The following is a 27,030-nucleotide window of genomic DNA, read 5'->3' as shown; positions in this document are numbered from 1 at the left end:
TTGAGCACTCTATACGTTCAACAAAGGCTAAGGTTACCATGTTAATTAACTTGCAAGTTTAATGTAGGAAACGATTTCACGCATACACAAATCTTAAACTATGCAACTATTAAGATAGCGATGAGAAATATTGGAGTTAAAAACAGTGATGAAGTCTGCAGCAGCTCAAATGTATGATTATTACACGATCTTTAATATTCCTACAATGTTCACTAAAGAACAATATTCCCGCATTATAACCTCGCGTTTCAGCTGCTTCGCCATCCTAAAACAACATCACCTTTTCCTTGGCCTCAAAACTTGACAAACAAAGATCTAGTTATGAATAGTGTTAATATGAGAAGTTTAGATAATCTAAAATTCCACCCAATCGAACGTAAAAGGAAGTGCCAAATTGATTTAGATGTAGATAATAATGGGTGTACATATTTCATCGCATTTACAACCACCCGAAAAGATTTGCACATAGAATCAGAAAAGGGTTTTGGTTTGGAAGTTAATGGCCATAAAATTTTCTCAATAATATAATATTCTCAATATTTCTCAGTTCTATGTTTCTCAATTTTCCCAGCAAATTATCCAAAATATGCGATCGCAATTTCGTTCAAGAGATAAAACCTGTTTGAACCGTTATGGCATATTACAGCCTAGATTTTTTATTTTTTTATTTTATTTTTTATCATTATTTTGCTGTCCTCTAAATAGCAATATTTACTAGATATCAAATCATCGTGGTTGGAAAAAGCTTTCAAGTGGTGGTCTCTATTATGCTTTATATGCCTAAGGTGTTATTACGTTATTAAATTAAATATTGGTGGATTTTTGTAGCTGATTTTGCCGTAGCCCTAACCTTTCATTACGCTACCGCGGCCTGAACCAAAGTTAGAAAGGTATCATTTTCACTGCACAACTTGAGTTTTCTATCTGTCACTGATTACCATAGAAACAAGTTGCCATATAAATAGGCAGTACATACATGATAGTCACGGAGGTACATAAGATAACTTTGTGCGGTAATCGTGTGTACTTAATTTAAAAGGCATGATAAAACCTATGATAAAACACACTCACACCATGTAAGAATGTCTTCAGAGTGACTCGGGTGACACAAACCAGGTGGAGCATTTAAAAAGTTGATAACTGTACCGCTCTGATCCCCATCCGTGATTATTCATATAAAGACTTACCCTTGGATGTCCCCGTTGGACAAAAAAATATATGAAGCATTAACAATATGTATTGCATTATAAACTGTACCGGAATAACTAACGGTAAATTTCTAATTTAAGGAAATTACCAGCAAACGCACACAACTACCGAGTAGCGCACACATACACACCTACGCACAAACAAGTACTTGAGAATACCACCTAACTATTGTAATCATGATCACATTTGTAAAAGTTATTTTGCAAGTTGCTACGCCAAATCTATTTGAAGTTCATCAGTAATTATTATTAAAGTTGTATGTGAAATAACTTTTGTAATTATAATATAAACACAATCGTAAAAATGAGATTGGAGCCATGCATGTGTTCTATGAATGTTTTTATTCCTATGTTATGAACCACTTCATAGTATACCATAACCGTTTGGAGAGAGTGAGAATCCCCGATATGGAATTCACATTATGGTTGTCAACATACGTCTATTTACAGGTGAATGTATATAAGGGTATGTCTCAAGCAGTGGTTTAAGTACATAACATAGACGCCAGGCATCGACGTTGGTATAACACTGGGAAAATAAAGCGAATGATTAAGAAATGATGGTATATAATTAGTGTGTGCTTCAGGATATCCTAGTAGATGAACTATAACTTTAGCATATCTTGTAGACTTTCTGAATGAATTGATTTTATTCGTCGAATGTAATCAAAAGAAAGTATTTTCTGTTTTACATAAGTGGTTATATAGTTGTATCAAATCATTTTTGGGCATCTTTACTTTTTTGAATTAAATCAGACATACTTGGTGTAAACATAGAAGCCTAAATTAAAGAAGTCATCAAATCGTTTCCAAGGACTGTGAACGGAAAGTGTGTAGCAGATACCATGTCTAAATTGGCCCTATAGCACTATCGGTGCCCGATTAGTTACCCATGTCTTCTTCTAACATTCTCTGGTGATGTAATAACTTTGTATCAAGCATAATAGTTAACATTTGCATAGTGTTATCGTTTTTCATTTAAATAAGAATGAATGAAAGTACAGTGCAAATGTTCATGGTACGATATAAAGTACCATCGGTACCCATCATGGTACCGATGCATCGGTACCGATGGTACCGATGGTACCGATGGTACCGATGCATCGCGATGGTGCTATAGGACCAAATTATACGTTGCGCCTAAAAACAACATTCACGATTGTTATCATGGTTATCGACACTGTATCATGAAAGCGACCTCAGTTGCATCTAGCAAATGAAATTTGGAACTGCCACCCATACCATACCCAACTTGTAGTTCAGTTTCTTCAACCAAGAACGCAATGAAACGACTGATATTGAATCCACTAAGTTAATGAAGTCTGTCCAGTTTGCTTTGGGCCACTAATATTCTATATTGCATCAGGTAACACATGTCGTTTATCAATTGACATTTTGGACAGCAGAACGACATCCGTGTTTTGTAGCAAGCCTTTGGCAGCGAACTGCTACATTTAACCTCCCCCTATCTTAATATATTTTCTTTGTTGGTGAAGTAGTACGTTATGACCTTGAATCAATCCTTGCATCAAAGCGTTGTCATGTATCTTTCCCTACGCACGCGGTTGATTAATGCAGCTGTCAATCATTTTCCCTAATAATTTCACAACTTTTCAGAAAGCGACCTAGAAGAAACGAAGAAGAAGCAGAAGAAAGAGTAAAAGTAAAAGAAAGAGAAAAAGAAGAAGAAGAAGAAGAAGATGGAGAAGGAGAAGAAGAAGAAGAAGAAGAAGAAGAAGAAGAAGAAGAAGAAGAAGAAGAAGAAGAAGAAGAAGAAGAAGAAGAAGAAGAAGAAGAAGAAGAAGAAGAAGAAGAAGAAGAAGAAGAAGAAGAAGAAGAAGAAGAAGAAGAAGAGGGGGAGGAGGAGGAGGAGGAGGAGGAAAAGAAGAACAAGAACAAGAAGAAGAAGAAAAAAAGAGGAAGAAGACGGAGAAGTAGGAAGAAATGAAGAAGAAGATCTTAGGAAAACCCACATTAGACCGCGTGAGAGACATATGGTCACATCGATGTCTACTTGACCACGTGACTGGCTAAAGTAGATCAATGGGCTTCATCAAATGTCTGGCAATAACAATGCAGAATTGCAAATGGCACAAACACACTGCCGGAATACAAGCACACAGGCTCTACGAGAGGAAATGCAGCCACATTAATTCAGCTTTCACGCAAAATAAAAATATAATTCAGCATTGCAAGTAGGATTGCTTTGCAATTTATTTTAGCTGTATTATAGAATTTAATAACCATGCAATAAACCTGGACTTCAAAACGCGTGTCAAGTTCCATTATGTACCTTCAATGGTGTTACATTATTTCTGCTCATGTGACCCTTGCAAAACGTAATTCAATATGATGTCAATATCATCAGCCTTTGTCCCATCATATTTCCGAACTATGTTTTGAAGGGAGAGTCTAATATAACTTGTATGAATTGCCCTGGACAACATGAGTCAACAAAGTGGCCTCCGTTGAATATCTCAATGGGTTTATGCAATGCAGTTGGATTCCGTTGTGAATAATACATTGTGGTCTTAGTCGAGAGGCCATTGTGGAAATATGGCCGAATTACATGTATTTAAGCTTATTTAGTTGGTCCATGCAAGCATAATCCATGGACCAATTACATAGTTTTTTCCCTTTAGTTGAGAGTTGAGACATGGAATAAATTTTGAAGCCTTTTTTTTAATCTCCAAATACCGTAAAACCCCGTCTATAAGCATATAGAGTGCTTCTGATGAAAGCTTCATTAATCCAGGCGCCATTATGGAGTTTGAGCAAGTAAATTACGGATCCAAGCATATACAAACAAGTATTATTTTTAAGACCAATCTTAGTATTGGTATATTAACGCTTGCTTCGAATTAATTTAGCTTTCATAAAAAACACTATATATGCTTGTAGACGGGGTTTTACGGTATATCGTCAGATAAATAATGCGCATAGCCACTGTCCATTTTTAATGTTTCTATGCATAAAATGAAATAGTAAACGCCAAGAGGGACAGAAAGTATTTTCAGATTTACAAAGGCTAGCAATAAAGTCATGGACTGGAGGTAGGTCAAATAATGCACATGAAACATTAAAAAAAAATCAAAATATAAATGTAACCTCGTTCCCACAAATAATCCTCTTTTTCTGAAATTCGTTTGTTCTTTGATAAGTACTACTGGTATATCTCAACAATTATCTCAGGAAACATGACACAGGAGATAAGTCAATTTCTAAATTGTTATGGCATGTATTGTTTTGAAGAAATGTCTTTAATTTAAAATTAGATCTGTTCCAAATTTCGTAAGTACAAGTTACATATGTTGACCAAAGTGGATGCGGAAGCAGGGAAGCTTTCACTGTATCTCTCATGAACAAACCTATTTAAACACATGCTTACAAATATCGTAAAGGCGTAGATACGAATATAAACAAGCGCACACACACCCTCGCAAATGCACCCCACACGCAAACACACCCCGGCACCTATATCACACGTACATCATGTATATGAAAGTTTTACAATAACTAGATCGTGGGGTTTTAACGTGGCAGATCACCTTTGAGGTGTTATGTTTTACGCGTTGGCTTATAACAGCATTCTGAAGTGTCATGTGCAATGCCAATAACTACTGTCAAGCCCAGAAAGATAAAACAACCGCTGATATGTCATTGTAAAATAAACAAACATTGTATTTGAGAATTTGAATCATTCGTTTGATACAACGTTAATTAATTAAACCGCTTTGAATTTATAAAATGCAAACTTGTAGATGTAATGTATGTGGCCAATGTAAAACTTACAGGTAGACACCTGTCAAGTTTGGTAAAAACTGGTCAAAGATGATGTTCAATCATTGGTGATGACTTGTAAATATTGGACCAAGTCAATTGAGATTCTCATCATCTCATACCTACCTTATCTGGAATATGTCCTGTGACATTTACAAAGACACTTGACATACTTTATTCTGTGTGTACAAGTAGGACATACAGGTCCTTCTAGACGGATTACAGGATTGATAATAGGACGTTAATAGCTGCAATGAAAATATATGGACAGGTACTTAGATACTTGACGACTCTTCCTTCTTTTTTGTCGTAGTACTTGTGTTTGAATTTCAGGAAGTCATGTCTTCTGAAGTAATTAGTTGATAATAATCCTGATGGATTGTATCCATGGTATTGAGTATTGATTTCTTCCATTGGGTTCTTGACATTTTCATCTGCACCTTTCTATAAATCTTGACAAATCACAAGCAATCTAAAACAATTTATCAATAGTTGTCTTTCTGAATTAAAACCCTTTGCAAAGGGTAATGAGTTCTAAAGAATGCTGACGAGTTTAAGCTGACTCGGTATAGAATCCTTGCATAAAACTCTACTTGACTTCCACCTCTGTGAAGCAACATATCCCCAGAATTAATCGAATCACATAATTATGCGCAACAGGTGCGTACATGCTTGAGTGTCACTATCTGTTCTAATTGTTTAATGTGAGAGACAATGTAATGGACTAATTTCTGTTCTGAAACGTTGAGCCCCCAGTAGAACCAAGCAGTATGCCTTATAGTAAATTGGTAAATATCGTACAAAAAATAAAGTCCGCACTTGTTTGTTTTTAATTAATGTAAAGCAATAAAAGTGATATGAACGTTTTCAGAATATCTGTTGTATAGTATAGTTTAAAAACAAAAGAACTCGGAAAGATCTAGAAACCCAAATTACCTCAAATATAATTTATCAATTAATTTCTCATCAGCAACTAACAAATTTTACTGCTTTAACAAGCCTTACACTTTTTCGATTAAATCAGCATAATTCCGAAGAGAAAATAAGACCATTCTATTTTTCATTTATTTGCTCAATCAAAGATACCAAAATTTGAATTAAAAATACATTGAAGCACCGGAAATGTAAAAATAAGTTTGAATTCGTAATAATAAGTCTAGCCGCAAACCAATATTTCGTTGTGTTATTATTCAACATTATATCAACCATATTCTTGAAAGGCGGACATATTTGACAGAATAAGAAAGCATACAAAGAGAAGTAGGAAGTGTCCGCAACTTGTCATACGTAATTACTGCAAGTTTCAATAAATGTCACCACGATAAGTTACTTATCGCATCTTTCCTGAATACAAGTGTATTCACACGATACATTTACGAATCTAATTAGAACTAAACAAGTAAAGTGATGGCGCGGTTGAAAGCAATTGGAAAATTTCACATCTCACAGTAGCATAATTATCATCTTATTAGGTTAAGAGCATTTAATGTTGAATGTGATTAATATAGTGCAACAAACAACATAGGTAAGTGCGGGAAAATGGCGCGAAAGGACATTTAACCCTCTAAAATCAACAGATTAGAAATAAAAAAAATAAAAATATTTACAATTTCTTTTTCTTTGCACTTTCATGGCCAATGTTTTAAATCGTAATCAAAGATATATTTCAGCAAGAACAAGCAACTTTTGTATCGGTTTAGCAATACTTAACGTATTTTCAGAATTTTTAGGTATGATGCGATGCACTGAAGTTTTACGTACGGTTAAACCCATTGTCGCATTGAAAGCATGGAGTTTCCCGTGTGTCTCAATTACTTACGTCAAGTCCTGTGAGCTGTTCAAGGTAGCTTCATTTACACAAGCGCTGACTTGTAGTCAAATAGCCGCTAATAATATCAGTGTAAATATAACAAATTAAAGAGAAATATTGACTGTACGATATTGTGCACACATTTGTATACGTCATAAATACAATAAGTTTCTGCTGCCATGGATTCCATAAACATGTAAAAGGTTATTGTTCAATGATTTTTGATTGAAGTAAATATGAAATCAAAACCAATGTGATTTTGATGAAAAATTGATGAATTTGAATCTTTCTAGTTAATGCCATAGATATTAGGCTAAATATTAAATATTTATGTGCATACGGTTAACAAGTACTCGCACGCCATCGGCATGTTTTTAATGCTGTAGTCAATTGGGTGCTTTGGAGAAAATATGCGATACGCGGATTTATTTGTACCACTCGGCTGATATAAAACATAATTACTTTCGTTTTCTAGTTTAATTTAAAAACCATTAGGTGTAACATAAAATGTAGGCCTATAGGTCATGATCATTCTAATAATATATGATTCTATTGTTAAGATTCAATCCTCGTACGGGTAAATCAACACTATAAAGAAAAAGGTTGCACTGCGATTGCTCGTACGTTTGGCGGTGTGGGTGTGGGTGTGGGTGTGGGCAGATGACAAAATATATTTTTGTGCAGTTATTAGTGAAGTCGTGAGAGACCTATTACGAAGGCCAAATCTGCTGATTCTTTGAATTGACCATGGCATTGTAACATGAACATTACACAATATTGAAATCAAATTTTGCTGTATAAATTATAAAAACAATCTCCAATCTAAAATTTGAAAACTATATTACTATCAACTATCAACTCAAATATTGCGAAACAATTTTATGGTTAGCAGACATCGGAGCATGCATCATTAACAGTTTCAGGAAAACTCTTCATTTTGTCTTTGTACTAAAATGAGATATAAATTCACAAAAACGGTAAAACCCTGAGAGCTTTTATTTCTTGACTACAGCTGAAAATAAATATATCTGCGATTCAGTCTTCTAGATTTAGTATATTCACAATTAGTACACTTACCACGCAATCTGAAAGAGCGTTATTACTTCAAGCATTCCACGTGGACCGATATTTTCAAGAGCACTTTAATAGTGTGCTTTGTGGAACGGTAACATTAACTTTAAGACAAGAAAACAACTTTCATAAAGTAAAACGAAATATTCTTACGTTAGAACAATAAAGCATGCTATTTTAATTCCTCGTGCCTACTTAAATTATATTTATATATCAGCTTTGAGAAAAAAAAGGTAGAAAGGGGATCGTCTGAAATTTAAAAATAGTTTCCTTGATTATCTTATATGACTTATATAATTTTATGATAAGTGAGTACTTTCAGAGACGCGCTTATTCTCAGTTGTTTAATGGAATGCAAGTTTATAACTCGTTGAATTAGATCAAATATAAAATCTTGTAGTAAACATGCGGGTATGATAATGAAGTAAAACAACAACTCTATAAAATGACAAAAATTAAAAGATACATATTTGACCACTGGCGTTATACACAATTCATAAAGTTATTATTTCTAGCCAGTAGACAAAAACACGAAACAAGTCTTGAAAGACGAGTAGAATAAATAGCCTTCTGGGGAGCAAGTGAAATTACTACGACAATTTGACACACTTTCCCTGATGAATATGGTCGAGAAAAGTCATGGGTATTGTTGGCAATTCCTCAAATAGCCTCAAAACCCCCTTGCAAGAGTATACCTCTCTGGAGACTTGGAATAAAGTAGTCAAAAGAGTCTCACTCTCTGGATCGTCCGAGGATGTTCAGCAGTGCAGCGATAATACAAGACAGGGATTGCATTGCATAGGTTCTTTGCTACATCTATTGATTTGATAAACTTATCTTTTGACAAAAAAGAGGCTTCTCATCCATTGGCTTGAACTTGGCATTTATAATATATGTTCAGTTGCCTAAATAATCCATCAAAATGTATTTTCCCTTTGACTTCGTTAGAGATGTTTGCAAAGAGTGAAGGTCATCCTAATCATATTGAGAGAGTGGGAGACGGAGGTGGCGAGAAATGTTAAATGATTTGTGTCAATTGAAATACATTTTGGCTATTGCCAGAACTTTGTCATTCCCGATTTTTTGCATTTTTCATAGATTCTACAGGGGTTGCGGAAGGTATTTAGACCCTTTGTAGAGGGGTGAGGTTAGCATCAACTGATTCAAAAAGTTTTTGCACCACTGATATTCTATCAACCCCCGTCATATTTTAGAAGTCATTAAAAAGTTATAATTACTCTACTAAGGGCCAAGTATCAAGTTAATAACTAATTTGATGTATCGGAGTCCACTGCACAAGGGTAAGTCCATATGATATCAAGGAAGTCCCCCACCTGACCCCTCAGATTTGCTTTATATTTTAGTCATATGTTGTACCTGTAAAAATATTAAAAACCTGCACATTTGAGGTCTGTAGCTCTTACGGATTTTCTGTGGCAGCCATTTAAAGTTGGAGTATGGGGGTCTAAATTTGGACTCAAAAGTTGCCCTTTAAATAAATGTCATCTTTGGGAGTCTGTGACTTCTTTACAAAAAGAGAGAGAGGTCTGAAACCTTGTATACACACTAACTGCATGCCCAATTTGTCAAAAAGTAAAAAAAAAAAAATCCGTAATTGCGCGTTGTGTCACGGGGTCATTAAATATGCAAGAAAAAATGTAATGTTTTGTAAACTGGCAAGTTTAGCCCCTCTAAATTCACATTTTTTGTCAGATTAATTATTTTTTGTTGTCACTGGGCGCTGTTCGAAATGTAAATGAGTTGTGACCTCAATTTTTTGGATATGTATTGTATTTATCCTATATTTAGCATCAGTGACAACAAAAAATAATTAATCTGACAAAAAATGTGAATTTAGAGGGGCTAAACTTGCCCAAAGTTGACCATTTTCTTATGATTGTATGTACTGCAAATGTGCCGAATTCGGAAGGTTTAAAAGTCAAAATGGCCACAATATTGAAAATAAATGACTAGATGTGTAGTTATTGGCCCTATTTACTTTAATTTCCATTTTATTTTCAATATTGGGGCCAATTTGACTTTAAGCCTTCCAAATTCGGCACATTTGCAGTACATGCAATCATAAAATAATGGTCAACTTTGGGCTTGTCGTTTTATATGAAGTCAACCTAGACAATAACTGGGACTTTGCAAAGTTGTAATTTAAGACTAGTAGTCATATAAAAAAAAGTTTTATACATTTTGAAGGTAGACCACATTGACTTTGGACCCCCTGAAAATGTTGAATTTGCAATAAATTTCATCTTCGTGAGGGCGCTGTTCGAAATGTAAATGAGTTGTGACCTCAATTGTTTGGATATGTATTGTATTTATCCTATATTTAGCATCAGTGACAACAAAAATAATTAATCTGACAAAAAATGTGAATTTAGAGGGGCTAAACTTGCCAGTTTACAAAACATTACATTTTTTCTTGCATATTTAATGACCCCGTGACACAACACGCAATTACGGATTTTTTTGTTTTTACTTTTTGACAAATTGGGCATGCAGTTAGTGTGTATACAAGGTTTCAGACCTCTCTCTCTTTTTGTAAAGAAGTCACAGACTCCCAAAGATCACATTTATTTAAAGGGCAACTTTTGAGTCCAAATTTAGACCCCCATACTCCAACTTTAAATGGCTGCCACAGAAAATCCGTAAGAGCTACAGACCTCAAATTTGCAGGTTTTAATATTTTTACAGGTACAACATATGACTAAAATATAAAGCAAATCTGAGGGGGTCAGGTGGGGACCTCCTTGATATCATATGGACTTACCCACAAACTAGTAAAAGAGATTTGATAAAAGAAAAGGCTACGAAGAAAAACAAATTGAATTACTTATGTGACACAAGAAGAATCGATCGTCTTTCTAGCCAAAGTACTAGCGGGTATGTATTGTGTGACATCCGGTTTGGATAAAATCAAAGTAAATAAAAGATTCACGTCTGCTGAAATAATATAGTCTCCAATAATAGAGAGAAAGTCTTAACAGTAATATTGTTAATACTCTATTATGTATCTATTATGTAGGAATGGAGAAAGAAATAAAACACTTAATTTAAACTGTCTGACCACAACTACGCCCACACCCACAAACAAACCCACACCAAAACACCCCCCTACACCCACAACACACCCACAAACATACACACCCCCTGATGATTTTTTATGGTCGGTCCTACCCCCTGGTAAGATGCTGGGAGTCAAATATTTTCACTAAAATGAAGGATGGATCTACGATTAAATGAAGTTTATTGGGCGTAAACGTACGCGCTTTTTAAGCTAGAAAAACCTTAGGGGGCGTTGTTACTAGGGTTAAATGTACCGGGGTTAAATGAGATACGACTATGAATTGAATTATAATTTATCGTAAGCAATGTAATAAAATATTCTCACTTGATATATTCAATTCGGTCACTCGATATATTTGTTAATCCAGTGATGGGGAAATTTGGACTTACAAGTAGTTTGTTTTGAAACAAATTGAATAAAGATATAATTGAGTGCTTCAGTAAAACTTCAGACCTTGCCCTACCTTTACTTTTATTTATGAATAAAATCTTTTATTCGATTCAAGAGAAAAGTTTTTTGTCAATCTTTCTGTTACTTGTTTTTTATTTTCTGATCATAAGTAAAGTGAAGCATCTGTAATATACAGAAAACCGCGATCATAATACACATTTTGCGTCACTTCAATGATATGAAACTACTTATTGTTCCTCAGTAGTGTCTTTGCATTAGAACCTTGATGATGCCATCATCACTCGGTGCGAACCTGAAGGCTTAAGGTTGTCAAGGTCTATAGTATTCGCCTTCACACCGAGCTATTAAAGACATGTGAAGCTCTTAAACCCACATGGATCACATTCATAGCTCAGATTATATACCGTACATCAAGCGCTTAAATGTAGGGCGTCATTTTCATGTCTTCTTGAAGTTTTATGAACTCGATGAACATTTCCTAATTCCATTATGTTAATTCTAACAACGTGAAACCTTTGGAATCGGTAGAAAATCAAGTTGAAAATTCAATTAAAATGATGTTGCCACTACTATTATGATCGTAAATATTTTTTCATGACCTTCCTTTTATTCATCTTTAAACCGAAGGTGCAACCAAAATTCTAAAACATACAAATAAACAAACAAACACAAAATCCAGTTATGATTAAGGCAATCCTCGTAATTTGGTAACGACTTTGTTTTGATTCGAAAGTCAGTTCGACATGTAATGTAATGTAATGTAATGTAATGTTATGTAATGTAAACATTATAAAGCACATTATTAATTCAAGCCAATAAAAACGCATTTTCATGGCAAGCATAAAATAACATTTGGAATTCACACTCTACAATTCGCAATTCGGTCAAAAGCAAGATATAATAAGCATTGAGGATGTAACAAATAGCTTGTTTTTATGAAGTTTGCTAATAGTCCATTAACTTTTGGAATAAACTGTATGTAAATCAATAACGCTTTTCATTTTTTTTGCTTCCTGATCCTTATGCGTATAATGAATAAAACATACACTTAATTGCATTATTTCATTGATAACGAAAATACTGATTGTCTTTTAAATTGAATTATGTAATAATTATAACCCCTCATATGATGTCTCTATCACACAGAGTGACCTTGAGACCGTGAGGCCTTCAGGTTGCCACATTCTAGCCAGTCTTCACCTTCACAGGAACCCTCTGATTGAAGAGGTTTGTTGTGAGGTCTTAAACCCACACGGAATCAATTCCATAGATCCGCTCAGACACATCAATAACTTGTATGTAGGGCAGTTGTGTGACAGTATGTCGTCTTTAAAGTAATTATTTTCTGTTTTCAAAGAACATTTCCCTAATTGCAATGTATTATAATTAAAACTTCGTGAAACCTTTGGAATTGGTAGAATTCAGGTAAACTTTGAAAGGATATCAACAATCCATTGCGCAATTAATTGAAATATTTGTTTTGATTGTCTATTTTCTCACAAATACTGTCAGGAAGCAATACGTTTTTAGTTTTCAAATACATCTTGTTCTCATTAGCCTGTCCTGTTTCTGACCAGTAAATAACTCGCTTAGTTAACATCTTTGACAAGAACGTAGATCTTCCCGCGGTATGTAACACAAAAACCTTTAATTTCAAACAGGTTGTTAAATGCATCTGGGCATTAAAAAGGGAGCGATGGAAAAAACAAAAATCCTTTATAGTTTTGAAAGAGATGGGCACACTACGTTCACACAAAGCAGTGTTTATTGCTAAACATTTCTTGTATATTTCTTTTTGTCATTGTTAACAAAATTTTAACAAAGGCTAAGGTTACCATGTTAATTAACTTGCAAGTTTAATGTAGGAACCGATTTCACACACACACAAATATTAAACTAGTTTATACAACTATTAAGATAGCGATAAGAAATATTGGAGTTAAGGACAGTGATGAAGTCTACAGCAGCTCAGATGTATGATTATCACATAGCCTAATCTTTAATATTCATACAATGTTCACTGAAGAACAATATTCCCGTATTATAACCTCGCGCTTCAGCTGCTTCGCCATCCTAAAACAACATCACCTTTTCCTTGGCCTCAAAACTTGAAAAACAAAGATCTAGTTATGAACAGTGTGACTGGTTTTAATATGAGAAGTTTAGATAATCTAAATTTCCACCCAATCGAACGCAAAAGGAAGTGGCAAGTCACCCGAAAAGATTTGTACCATAAAATCAGAAAAGCCTTGTGGTTCGGATGGTAATATCCGTGACATTTTTCTCAATAATAAAATATTCTCAATATTTCTCAAGTTTATAATAGTTCTCGATTTTCCAAGCAAATTACCCAAAATATGCGATCGCAATTTCGTTCAAGAGATAAACCTGTTTGACCCGATGTGGCATATTACAGCCTAGATGTTTTTATGGTGAGCGAACTTCACGATGCTCGATATTTTTGATCGCTTGTTCTTGCTTGGAAAGATCATTATTTTGCTGTCCTCTAAATGGCAAAAATTTACTAGATATCAAATCATCGTGGTTGGAAAAAGCTTTCAAGTGGTGTCTCTATTATGCTTTATATGCATATGATGTTATTCCGTTATAAAATTAAATATTGGTGGATTTTTGTAGCTGATTTTTGCCGTAGCCCTAACCTTTCATTACGCTACCGCGGCCTTAACCAAAGTTACAAAGGTATCATTTTGACTGCACAATTTCTATCTGTCACTGATTACCATAGAATCAAGTTGTCATATAAATAGGCAGTACATACATGATGGTCACGGAGCTACAAAAGATAACTTTGTGCGGTAATCGTGTGTACTTAATTTAAAATGCATGATAAAACCCATGATATAACACACTCACACCATGTAAGAATGTCTTCAGAGTGACTCGGGTGACATAAACAAGGTGGAGCATTTACGAAGTTGATAACTGTACCACCCTGATCACCATCCGTGATCATCCATAATAAAGACTTACCCTTGGATGTCCTCATTGGACAAAATAATATATGAAGCATTAACAATATGTATTGCATTATACACTGTACCGGAATAACTAGCGGTAAATTTCTAATCTAAGGAAATTACCAGCCAACTCACTCAAATAACGAGTAGTGCACACATAGCCTACACACCAACGCACAAACAAGCACTTGAGTATACCACCTAACTGTTGTAATCATGATCACATTTGTAAGTTATTTTGTAAGTTGCTTCGTCAAATCTATTTGAAGTTCATCAGTGATTATTATTAAAGTTGTATGTGAAATCAACTTGGTAATTCTTGTCCTAATATAAACACAATCGTTAAATGAAAATGGAGCCATGCATGTGTTCTATGAATATTTTGATTCCTATGTTATAAACCACTTCATGGTATACCATAACCGTTTGGAGAGAGTGAAGATCCCCGATATGGAATTCACATTATGGTTGTAAACATTCGTCTATTAACAGGTGAAGGTATGTAAGGGTATGTCTCAAGCAGAGGTTTAAGTATATAACACAGACGCCAGGCAGCGACGTTGGTATAACACTGGGAAAATAAAACTTATACTTAAGAAATGATAGTAATTAGCGTGTGCTTCAGGATACCCTAGTAGGTTGAACTATATGACTTTAGCATATCTTGTAGACTTTCTGAATGAGTCGATTTTATTCGTCGAATGTAATCAATAGAAAGTATTTTCTGTCTTACATAAGTGGTTATATAGTTGCGTCAAATCCTTTTTGGGTATCTTTACTTTTTTGAATTAAATCAGACACACTTGGTGTAAACATAGAAGCCTAAATTAAAGAAGTCATCAAATCATTTGCAAGGACTGTGAACGGAAAGTGTGTAGCAGATGCTATTAAAGGTACCATGTCTAGATAAGTCCTAGGTACCGATGACTTTTTCTATCATACTCTGGTGATGTAATAACTTTGTATCAAGCATAATAGTTGACATTTGCATAGTGTTATAATTTTTCATTTAAATAAGAATGAAAATACAGTGCAATGGTTCAGGGTACGATAGAAAGACCCATCGGTACCCATCGTGGCACCGATGATGCTATAGGACCAAATTGGACGTTGCGCCTTAATACAATATTCTCGATTGTTATCATGGTTATCGACACTGTATCAGAAAAGCGACCTAAGCAAATGAAATTTCGAACTGCCACCCATACCATACACAAGTTGTAGTTCAGTTTCCTCGCCCAAGAACGCAATCAAACGACTGATATTGAATCCACTAAATTAATGAAGTCTGTCCAGTTTGCTTTGGGCTACTAATATTCTATATTGCATCAGGTAACACATGTAGTTTATCAATTGACATTTTGGACAGCAGAACGACATCCGTGTTTTGTAGCAAGCCTTTGGCAGCGAACTGCTACACTTAACCTGTCCCTGTCTTAATATATTTTCTTTGTTAGTGAAGTAGTATACAAATACAACATGTTTTGAGGGGAAGTAGTCAAAACTACTGGTCCCGAGGTGTTGGATGATTTGACTACTTCCCGATTTTGAATACTTCCCCGAAATGGAACATGTTGTATTTGTTTTACTATACCTCATAAATATTTTCACTATCACGGTAAAATCGTTCAAACAAAAGTCAACAAAACACCAGTCAACGTGCCGGCCAGCATGGTAAATAATAGGCCTAAGCTTAATATTTTGCTTACCTGATTTTATTGGAGGATTTTTGTTCAATCAATTTACATTTGGACGTATATTATTCTAATTTTCTTTTTAATATTCCATAAATAGCATTTTGTTTCATAAAATGTCAAATTCGCGTGTTATTATCCATCGGTAATCTCAGCAAAATAACTGCAGCAGACGCCATTTTCACGATAAACGCGTCTGCAGAATCGCCGCTGTGGAGATAATGTTACGTCTGAAGGAACGGTGACGCGCGGGGTCGAGACACCGTGTGGTAGTAGGGTGCGGAAGTTTTTACTACTTCCCCGCGTTCGCGTAATTGCACAGGCGCGGTGAAGTAGTCAAAATACCGTACTCGGACGCTGGCGTTATTAACCAATTAGATGTCTGGATTACCTAATAAATATTTATGAGGTATAGTAATACGTTATGACCTTGAATCAGTCCTTACATCAAGCGTTTGTCGTGTATCTTTCCCTACGCACGCGGTTGATTAATACAGCTGTCAATCATTTTTCCTAATAATTTCACAACTTTCCAGAAAGCGACCTAGAAGAAACGAAGAAGAAGAAGAAAAAGAAGAGGAGGAAGAAGAATAAAAAGTAAAAGAAAGAGAAAGAGAAAAAGAAGAAGAAGGAGGAGGAGGAGAAGAAGAAGAAGAAGAAGAAGAAGAAGAAGACGACGACGACGACGAAGAAGATGTCTAGCAATAGCAATGCAGAATTGCAAATGCCACAAAATATAAAAACACTGCCGGAATACAAGCACACAGGCTCTACGAGAGGAAATACAGCCACATTCAGCTTTCACGCAAAACAAAAATTTTATTTAGCATTGTAGGATTGCTTTGCAATTTATTTTAGCTGTATTGTAGAATTTAATAACCATGCAATAAGGCTGGACTTCAAAACGCGTGTCAAGTTCCATTATGTACCTTCAATGGTGTTACATTATTTCTGCTCATGTGACCCTTGCAAAACGTAATTCAATATGATGTCAATATCATGAGCCTTTGTCCCATCATATTTCCGAACTATGTTTTGAAGGAGAGTCTAATATAACTTGTATGGATTGCCCTGGACATCATGAGTCAACAAAGTGGCCTCCGTTGAATATCTCAATGGGTTTATGCAATGCAGTTGGATTCCGTTGTGAATAATACATTCTGGTCTAAGTCGAGAGGCCATTGTGGAAATATGGCCGAATTACATGTATTTAAGCTTATTTAGTTGGTCCATGCAAGCATAATAATCCATGGACTAATTACATACTTTTTTACCTCTAGTTGGGAGTTGAAATTTATTGAAAATGTCATAAAACTGGATCTATGTTTATAAAATACATGCATCATACAGACTACGCGTTATTCAGAGTGTATAAAATCTAAATTACGCAGCATGGAATACATTTTAAAGCCCCTTTTATTTATCTCCAAATATATCGTCAAATAAATAATGCGCCAAGCTACTGTCCATTTTTAATGTTTCTATGCATGAAATGAAATAGTAAACGCCAAGAGGGACAAAAAGTGTTTCAAGATTTACAAAGGCTAGCTTAAAAGTTAGTCAAAGTCATGGACTGGATGTAGGTCAAATAATGCACATGAAATATTTTAAAAATCAAAATCAAAATATAAATGTAACCTCTTTCCCAAAAATAATACTCTTTTTTCTTTTTCTGAAATTCGTTTGTGCTTTGATAAGTACTACTGGTATATCTCGGTCATTGACTCTAAATATCATTTTAACAGAGAACACCGGCCTTAGTTGAGAAGGGACCTTGTCTTAGTTAAACAAGTCTTCTGAATTAACGTATTGTAATATTCTGTAATAAATATGGCTATCAATATTGATTGTTGTGTCTGTTGTAGGAAACATTATGAGACAGGAGATGAAGTCATTTTCTAGATTTTTATGGCATGCATTGTTTTGAATAAATGTCTTTAATTCAAAATTAGATCTGTTCCAAATTTCGTAAGTACAAGTTACAAATGTTGACCAAAGTGGATGCGGAACAGGGAAGCTTAAACTGTATCTCTCATGAACAAACCTATATAAACACATACTTGCAAATATCGTAAAGGCGTAGATACGAATATAAACATGCGCGCGCACACCCTCACAAACGTACCCCACACCCAAACACAAAGCAGCACCTATATTACACGTATAGCATGTATATGAAAGTTTTGCAATAACTAGATCGTGGGGTTTTAACGTGGCAGGGCACCTTTGAGGTGTCATGTTTTACGCGTTGGCTTATGACAGCAATCTGAAGTGTCAGGTGCAATGCCAATAACTACTGTCGAGCCCAGAAAGATAAAGCAACCGTTGATACGTCATTGGAAAATAAACAAACACTGTATTATGAGAATTTGAAACATTCGTTTCATAAAAAGTGAATTAATTACACAGCTTTGAATTTATAAAATGCAATCTTGTAGATGGAATGTGCGTATGTGACCAATGTAAAACTTACAGGTATAGACTCCTGTCCAGTTTTGTAAAAACCGGTCAAAGATGATGTTCAATCATTGGTGATGACTTGTAAATATTGGACCAGGTCAATTGAGATTCTCATCATCTCATACCTACCTTATCTGGAATATGTCCTGTGACATTGCCTCATTTCAAATATATAGTTTTAGTTTTGGTTTTGGTTTTGGTCACGTGGTTTCCTATTGTCCTGCCTAACCACTTGAATCACAAGATATCGAACTCTTTGTTTCTACCTTTTGTTTAAAACTAAACATTTGTGACAGGTAGTTTCGGTTTTGGTTTCAGTTTCTTATAAGTGGTGTGACGAATAAAATTACAGGATTTTCGAGTTACCTGACCTAAGTATACAAAAGAAATGTTTAAATTTCGCAGTGCAATATTCACGAGCAGAGAAGTCGAACAAAACAGTCTACATTTGAAAGCATTGATTTAGTTTGAAAGCATTGGCTTGAGACTACGAAATAGCCTAAGCTGATTTCACTGTGAAAATATATAGACCATCGAAATATTTGCATTCGACATTACAAAAGGGACCACTACTGTAATTGTATAGGTGCTATAAACAAAATCGATTCATGTCCTTAATCCCATGTACCAGAATCGATGGAAGGCCATTATATGACCTCTAATAACCTAATGACTTTTACTGAAGCAATTTTACTGCAAAAAGTAGAAGATAGAGGGGAGAAGAGATTGGGGTGTGTGTGTGTGGGGGGGGTGTGTGTGTGGGGGGGGGGGGTTGGAGGGCAAGGGGATATGGGCCGGGAGAGAGAGAAACATACGAGAGAGAGCATTGGAAGTGAAAGAGAAGGGGGAGGAGAGCTCGAGATGAAGATATCGAATGTAGGGGAGGAGGAGGGGAAAGGGGTAATTTAGGAAAGAGGTGGTTATATAGGGAGGGGAGCCCCCTCTTAAAGAGGTATGGGTTGTGCTTCCTGGGGATAATAAACTAATTCATAATCAAATCATCTCCATGCATCGTTTATGTTTCATACAAACAAACAAATCCCCCACCCCACCCCATCCTTCAGTATACGCGCATGTATATGATTTCTAGGCCTAGAACTCGTGAGTGTAATATGCTACCTACCTTCGACAGAGAGCATCAACTGTCGTCCGCGGGATAGATTTCCGATATCAATCATGATAATAATTATGTTAGCACAATAGGCTATTGTATACTTCTGGTTATATACCCTATACTGTGTCCTCCCAGCATAATAGTGTTATGATTGCAGATCAGATCAGCTCTACTTTTTAATCCCTTGATATTTGGTTTCTGAACAAAAGAGAAACCAAAACTATATATTTGAAATGAGGATTTACAAAGACACTTGACATACTTTATTCTGTATGACAAGTAGCGTATACAGGTCCTTCTAGACGGATTACAGGATTGATAATAGGACGTTAATAGCGGCAATGAAAATATATGGACAGGTACTTAGATACTTGACGACTCTTCCTTCTTCTTTGTCGTAGTACTTGTGTTTGAATATCAGGAAGTCATGTCATCAGAAGTAACTAGTTGATAATAATCCTGATGGATTGTATCCATGGTATTGAATATTGTTTTCTTCCTTTGGCTTCATGACATTTTCATCTGCGCTTTTCTATAAATCTTGACAAATCATAAGCAATCTAAAACAATTTAACAATAGTTGTCTTTCTGAATTTAAACCCTTTGCAAAGGGTAATGAGTTCTAAAGAATGCTGGCGAGTTTAAGCTGACTCGGTACAGAATCCTTGCATAAAACTCTACTTGACTTCCACCTCTGTGAAGCAACATTTCCCAAGGATTAGCCGAATCACATATGCACAACAGGTGCGTACATGCTTGAGTCTCACTACCTGTTCTAATTTTCTAATGTGAGAGACAATGCAATGGACTGATCTGTATATTTTTTGACATTTGTTCTGAAACGTTGATCCCCCAAAAGAACCAAGCAGTGTGCCTTGTATTAATTGGTAAAAGTCTTACAAAAATATAGTCCGGACTTGTTTGAGTGGTCATACGGTTTTGATTAATTAATTTCAAGCAATAAAAGTGTTAAGAACGTGTTTAGAATTGTTATCTGTTGTATTAATAGTATAGTTTAAAAACAAAAAAGAAATGGGAATGATCGAGAAACTCAAATTGACACAAATATCATTTTAAAATTAATTTAGCATGCCTTACGATATCTCTTTAACATATAAGTAGCATCAGACTACAACTAACAGTTTCACAAGCCTTACACTATTTCAATTAAATCAACATTATTCCGAAGAGAAAATAAGACAATTATATTTTTCATTGATTTGCTCAATCAAAGATACCACAATTTGAATTTAAAATACATTGAAGCACCGGAAATGTAAAAATAAGTTTAAAGTAGTAATAATAAGTCTTGCCGCAAACCAATATTTCGTTGTGTTATTATTCAACATTGTATCAATCATATTCTTGAAAGGCGGACATATTTGACAGAATAAGAAAGAGAGGTGGGAAGTGTCCACAACTTGTCATACGTAATTACTGTATGTTTCAATAAATGTCACCACAATAACTTACTTATCGCATCTTTCCTGAATACATATGTATTCACAGGATGCAGTTACGGATCTAATTAGAACTAAACAAGTAAAGTGATGGTGCGGTTGAAAGCAATTTGGAAATTTCACATCTCACAGTAGCATTGTTATCATCTTATTAAGTCAAGAGCATTTAATGTTGAATACGATTAATGTAGTGCAACAAACAACATAGGTAAGGGCGGGAAAATGGCGCGAAAGGACATTTAACCCTTTCTAGGTGTAGCGACTGAAATCAACAGATCAAAAAATAAATAAAATAGTTTTTACAGCTTCAATTTCTATCCACTTTATACTTTTATTTTTTAAGTAAAAATCTTCATTTATCTTAATTTATGTCAGTACATGTGATATTTTCAGAATTCTTTCAGATACTGTTGTGATGCACTGATTTTATTTCATACGGTTGAATCCATTGTCGCATTGAAAGCATGGAGCTTCCCGTATGTCTCAATTACTTACGTCAAGTCCTGGGAGCTGTTTAAGGTAGCTTCTTTTACACCAAGTACTGACTTGTAGTCAAATAGCCGCAAATAATATCAGTGTAAATATACCCAATTAAAGACAAATATTGATTTTGCGATATTGTTTACACCTTTTTATGCGTTACAAATGGTTTTCATTGTCAGGCTTTCTTGTTCTCAACCCTCTACATGTAGCCCTGGATTCATAATTAAACAAAATTATATAAATCGTTACTATTCAAATATTCTTAATTGAAGTAACAATAAAAGCAAACCGTGTCAAAATAATGCAAATGGAAATAAATTTTCTGAAGATCTGGATTCTATAAATATTTAGTGATTATTTAGTGATTGAAGATATTGGTTGAAATTAAAAAATAACATGTCAGATTCGTGAAAAGCATTTTATGGTGAAGCTAGGGTTGTTTGATTTTTTCGAGTACAATTAGTATCAAGGAGGTTATATAAACATGGCGTTGTTTCTTTATGCCGAATTGGTTTGCCGACAAGCTATTGATAAAAGTGGTACCATTGTTTCGAACAAAAGGGTCCCATCAGTAAAGTGGTAACTGACCCAACATACACGTATAAACGCCTTACCAGGCATGTGACTGTCAATAAGTGATGCATAAAAAGTCGTGTAAAAGCACCTCATTTAAGAAAGCGGTACCATTGTTTCCACGTATCCCAAAAGTGTGTTTGTGAGAGTCTCAAGCATATAAAGCAGACTTATGGTGTCGATGTACACTTCCTTATCACCCACCTGACTTTAGACGTTTCATTTAAATAAAAAGAATACGCTTGTTGATCGATTACGCATCAGAATGTATTAAGGACTGCCATGTCCATATGTTTTTAGTATTGTGGTACTGTATAATGGTGGATTACACGAATGTCCGGGTTTTTATTTCACGAATATCTGTTTAATTTTATTTTAAAAGGAAGATTGGCATAGAAAGTTCAGCAAGCCAGAAAGAAGGAAATAATCAATAAAGAAAAAAGGGAGGGAGTGAGGGAGGGAAGGAGGAAAGGGGAAGGGGAGATGACGAGTAAGAGAGCCTGGTGGGAGAGAGAAAGAAATAAAGATAAAGAATTTAAGTAGAAAATTATAATGATGGGGAAAGTGGGGGAGTGTAAGAGGGGAAGAGAGAGAGAGAGAATGAGAAAAAACGAGAAGAACAGAGAAAGAAAACACATATAAAATATGAATATTAATTATTGGCAACATTTGTCAAATGTGTTAGCGTTCAAATCAGATACTATAGATGAATAAAAGCTTCAGTTGGTTGTTTAATATCATAGTTATCAAATTAAAATCGTACGAAATCGTACGCTAAATTGCTTTTATGTTATGACTGAAAATGTTAAATATTATATGAGGGAATTATACTAACTTGATTCAAATGTGTGTTTACTTGGTTTGGATCTTATGTGGTCAGCAAAATCTTGCTTCTTTGTTTGTTTGTTTTTTTCGCTTTTTTAAGTAATCATGGGCGCTTAATGCGAATAATATTAAACGTCAACAGCCTTCTAATATATGTACAATATATAATCACTAACATGTATCATATGTCCTAATGCATATCATTGGTACGATTTTGTCAGTGACTAGAATCAACAAGTATGGCATGCGATAAGCGTTAGTATTAAATGCTATTACTTATCACTCACAGTGTTTGCATAGACTGATTTTGAGCTTACAGTGTCCATCATTTTTCCATCTTTATTGCAGAGTGACGTGCTACTTCTGACCATTTTTACTCAATCATTGTAATGAAGTTTTCAGGTAAGTTTACATAATCTCTATGACAGATCTAGACTAGCTGTCAAAGACAATAATGTATTTAATCTATCTTTCCTGAGTGTTTATCAAACCAGATATTCACAAAGTTGTGGCTCAGATTAATCAGAATAAAGTTTCTGAATAGTGTTGTGTATTGCAATAGACGGACAATTGCTTGACATATGTTTATGTGTCGAAAATATTGCCATCAAAAGTTTTTGTTAATTTTTGTCGTTTTTGTTTTATAAAAGTGTGTATTGGTGTGCGTCGGAGGTATGAGGGTGTGTTGATGGGGGTGTGTATGTAAATGTAAATGTAAAAAACAGTAAATTTTCCGAGAGGACTAATGTGGAAAACGCACACTTGTAATGGTACTCGACTGTTAATATGAAATGAACTCAAACGTTTAATTGTGAGGTAATTTTGTTTGAATGCTTTTATTTTACAGTTTATGTTTACAGATATGTTTTCTAAGCCAGATATTTATAAAAGCATGTGGCTCTCGTTTTTGTTTTCAAATAAAGTGTACGGGAAATTGTTGATCTGTAATTGTCCTAATATAGTCTAATAAAAAGCTCTCATAAGCTTGATTCGATTGATCAATATTGTTTACGGTGTAAGAGGGTGTTAAACATGTCTAGATAATATCTAGATATACAGGGTGTCCCAGAAAAAAATTACCGAGTAAATAGAATTGAACGTAGGTCGAGAAATAGACATCATAATCAAAAAAATTAAAATGTAGCGCATAGCCTATTTGATTGTGCATTACGTACCAAAATTTTATTTGATTCAGTTCAGTGGTTGCGAAGAAATTGACGATTACATAATGCGCGCATCAATGCAGTTCATTCCAAGTTTGATCAACAGGCACTTTTTTCATACTCTCTCACCGCTTCCTTAAGTGTGTGTATATCTCATTAAATTAAGTCCACATTATCTATTTTATAATCCGACGGTGTTATGTTACTCGTGCTTTCACTGATCATGAATAACAGTTTGTCCGAGAAAACTTTGATTTCTGCAATTATAAGCTTTCCATCTTTAATTATTTAGGCTATGCAAATATGTTATATTTTAACTTTCAAAAGAAGATTTGAGCCTAGAATGACAATGATCAAGTTAGTACTTACAGCTTTACGTGCGATTTTGATACCGTACAACATTAACGTTAAAAAATATTTAAACTTTGCATTACAATTTCTTGAAAACACTCCAAAAATATTAATTTGTGTGGGAAAGCCAGTTGGAATTCTTTATGCAATAATTCTTTATGCAGCATTTATATCAACATTAACGTAAAAAGATATTTACCAGTACCGAGCATCATCTTACATGCAAGCTTTCATTTTCAATATCGTGCAGGTTTTCAAATTTAAACAAACCCTAATTAAATGTTTTGCAAGAAACAGATTGTTTAAAAAGAACGAAAAGGATTTCACAGAACAAAATATGGAGCCCATTGACATCTAACCACTAGTGCGTATTATGTTGAATGATCTTTCTTTCAAACTTGGAATGAAATGAATTGACACATGCGTTATGTAATCGCTCATTTCTTCGCAATCAGTCAACCGATTCCAGTAAAATTGACGTATAAGATGCAAAATAAGATGGGCTGCACGTTGATATTTAGATTTTTGGATTCGGATGTTTATTTCTGGACGTCCAAATTCATTCGTCCGGTAATTTTTTCTGTATACATCATGATTCGATATTTCAGGTATTTCTAGCTAGCTATTATTTTCATCGCCTAATTTTCATTTTCATCGCCTTTTGAATGGATTCAGGTTCCGTCCAGGACCCGTCTTGTCTTCAATTTTTATTGCACTTAAGATTGAGCACATACATGAGCTGATAATTATTTCACAATGTGATAGTATTCAATAATTAATCCTGTTCATGTTGGTACATGAGAGGCGATAATGTGTGAGGGTTGGTAAAGAATGGTGTGGGGTGAGGGAGGGGAGGGCGTATGTAGGGGGTGTGTGTGTATGTCTATCTGTTTGCAATTGTTTGCAAGGGAGATTATCTTTGCACCTATTATGTTAAAGTTTCATGGCAAATTATTTCAGTTCCAAGTCGCATGAATTTCCAGCCTGTATGCAGTGATGCTTTAAGTTCGGAATGGTTCCGATGCATGTAAATCATTTTCACGAGGCTAAAACAACTCAGAATTCATTACATTTTAGAAATTGCTAAACATTCGCCATGGGACTGTCGTCTACGTTGTTTATCTTAACTACTCCGAGCTTCATTTGCAAAGGAAATGTCTCTGGAAACGACAACTTACAATGACATATTCGATCTTTTTCAGTTTGATGCACAGATTCTTTAATAATCTGACCTATATGTTATTCATTGTTTGCCAAGAGCTCATTGCTTAATTAATTGAAAGATATGTTCACTTACTATGAGTTGTCAAATTGAATTTATTCTGAATATATTTGTATGGTTAACATCAAAGACCCAATTCTGTCAGCACTGTTTGTTCAGCAGTCGATAATATGTGCAAGAGTTCAAAACTTAATTTAGACACAATTTTGAATGAAAATATAATATTTTGTTCGATATGACGAGTCATTGATCAACTTGAAAAACTCATAAATTTTTCATCATAAAATCATTAGAGCATTTAAACGTACCAAATTATTTTCAGAAAAGATTGGATGTTAAAAGCATTTATAATTAATTGTTTGATTGCGAAGATCAAATTAAAAACTAAAACATTTGAATAATTGACATTTAATTTTGTACCAATTTGAAATAATGACATACATAATGAATAATTAACACAAATACAAATATACTCAGTTCAAGGTGATTTCTAAGTTTTGATTCATTTATTTTGTCAGGAATTGAAAGATTTTATAAACGTCATGATACCTGGAGCATGCGTACAATTCATTAGTCTCTTCACAACGATTATTTCTTACGGCCCTTTACTGTCAATTCTGTCATTTATGGGTGCGCACGTAAACGGTAAAAGTGCATATCAGCACATTATATGCTCAGGTATATCTTATTAAGAATCTTTCCGGTTTCTTTCATATATTCTGTAGGACAGGTGTGTCTGCTGTTGTGATCCTAAATGGCAAAAGTACGGGCAAGGAATGAGTAGAGTCAGCTAGAAGCTATTATCTATCAATGTCACATATCAAGCTTGCAATCAGGTAAGGAAAAGCAATGGTACATTTTTTGAAAAGAAGACCTGAAATAACCTGATTCTTTCTTAGTGAACTGGGGTGAACTAGGACAAACAAAGATGGATCGTCAAGTTTAAAGCAGTTGAATTTTGATGTTATCTTGTGTGTGTTTTTGCTATACAAAAAGCGGGTTATCCAATAAACTAACAAAATGAATGTTCTATTACCTTGATATCAAATGTGAAAGACTAATGGGTCTACGGTGTTATCAACAACCCGGGACTAACAACTGAAAAGTCTCGCTTGCCTTTTAAGAAATTTTCTTGTGAAAAGATTTAATGGCATCGGAGTGTACCATAGTGTTCTACGTACAAAGCTGTCTTGTTGTTTCGATTTACTAAATTAAATCTATTGGTACGATATTCACTGAAATCGACTTCAACCATTAAAGCGATCTTATAGGAAAACCGCTTCACGCTTGCAATTGGTTTCAAGGAAATTCTAAAACAAAGGCGCAGACCATTAAGTTCAACCATAAC

The 27,030-nt window shown here is 34.7% G+C and overlaps 1 long non-coding RNA gene across 3 annotated transcripts in view; it reads left to right on the top strand.

Annotated features, from left to right (window-relative positions):
* Positions 1 to 27,030, top strand: part of LOC140155281 (uncharacterized) — a 245,989-nt gene that overhangs the window by 177,182 nt on the left and 41,777 nt on the right. For all 3 annotated transcript variants that reach the window (XR_011859367.1, XR_011859366.1, XR_011859368.1), the window contains 2 exons: positions 23,295 to 23,348; positions 26,408 to 26,518. This is a non-coding gene — a long non-coding RNA (uncharacterized lncRNA). The remainder of the gene's footprint in view (positions 1 to 23,294; positions 23,349 to 26,407; positions 26,519 to 27,030) is intronic.

This window comes from Amphiura filiformis, chromosome 6, assembly GCF_039555335.1.
Source record: "Amphiura filiformis chromosome 6, Afil_fr2py, whole genome shotgun sequence".
In the NCBI taxonomy this organism is placed as follows: Eukaryota; Metazoa; Echinodermata; class Ophiuroidea; order Amphilepidida; family Amphiuridae; genus Amphiura; species Amphiura filiformis.
Note: the sequence above shows the minus strand (reverse complement) of the source record. Positions and strands in the feature narration are given on the sequence as shown.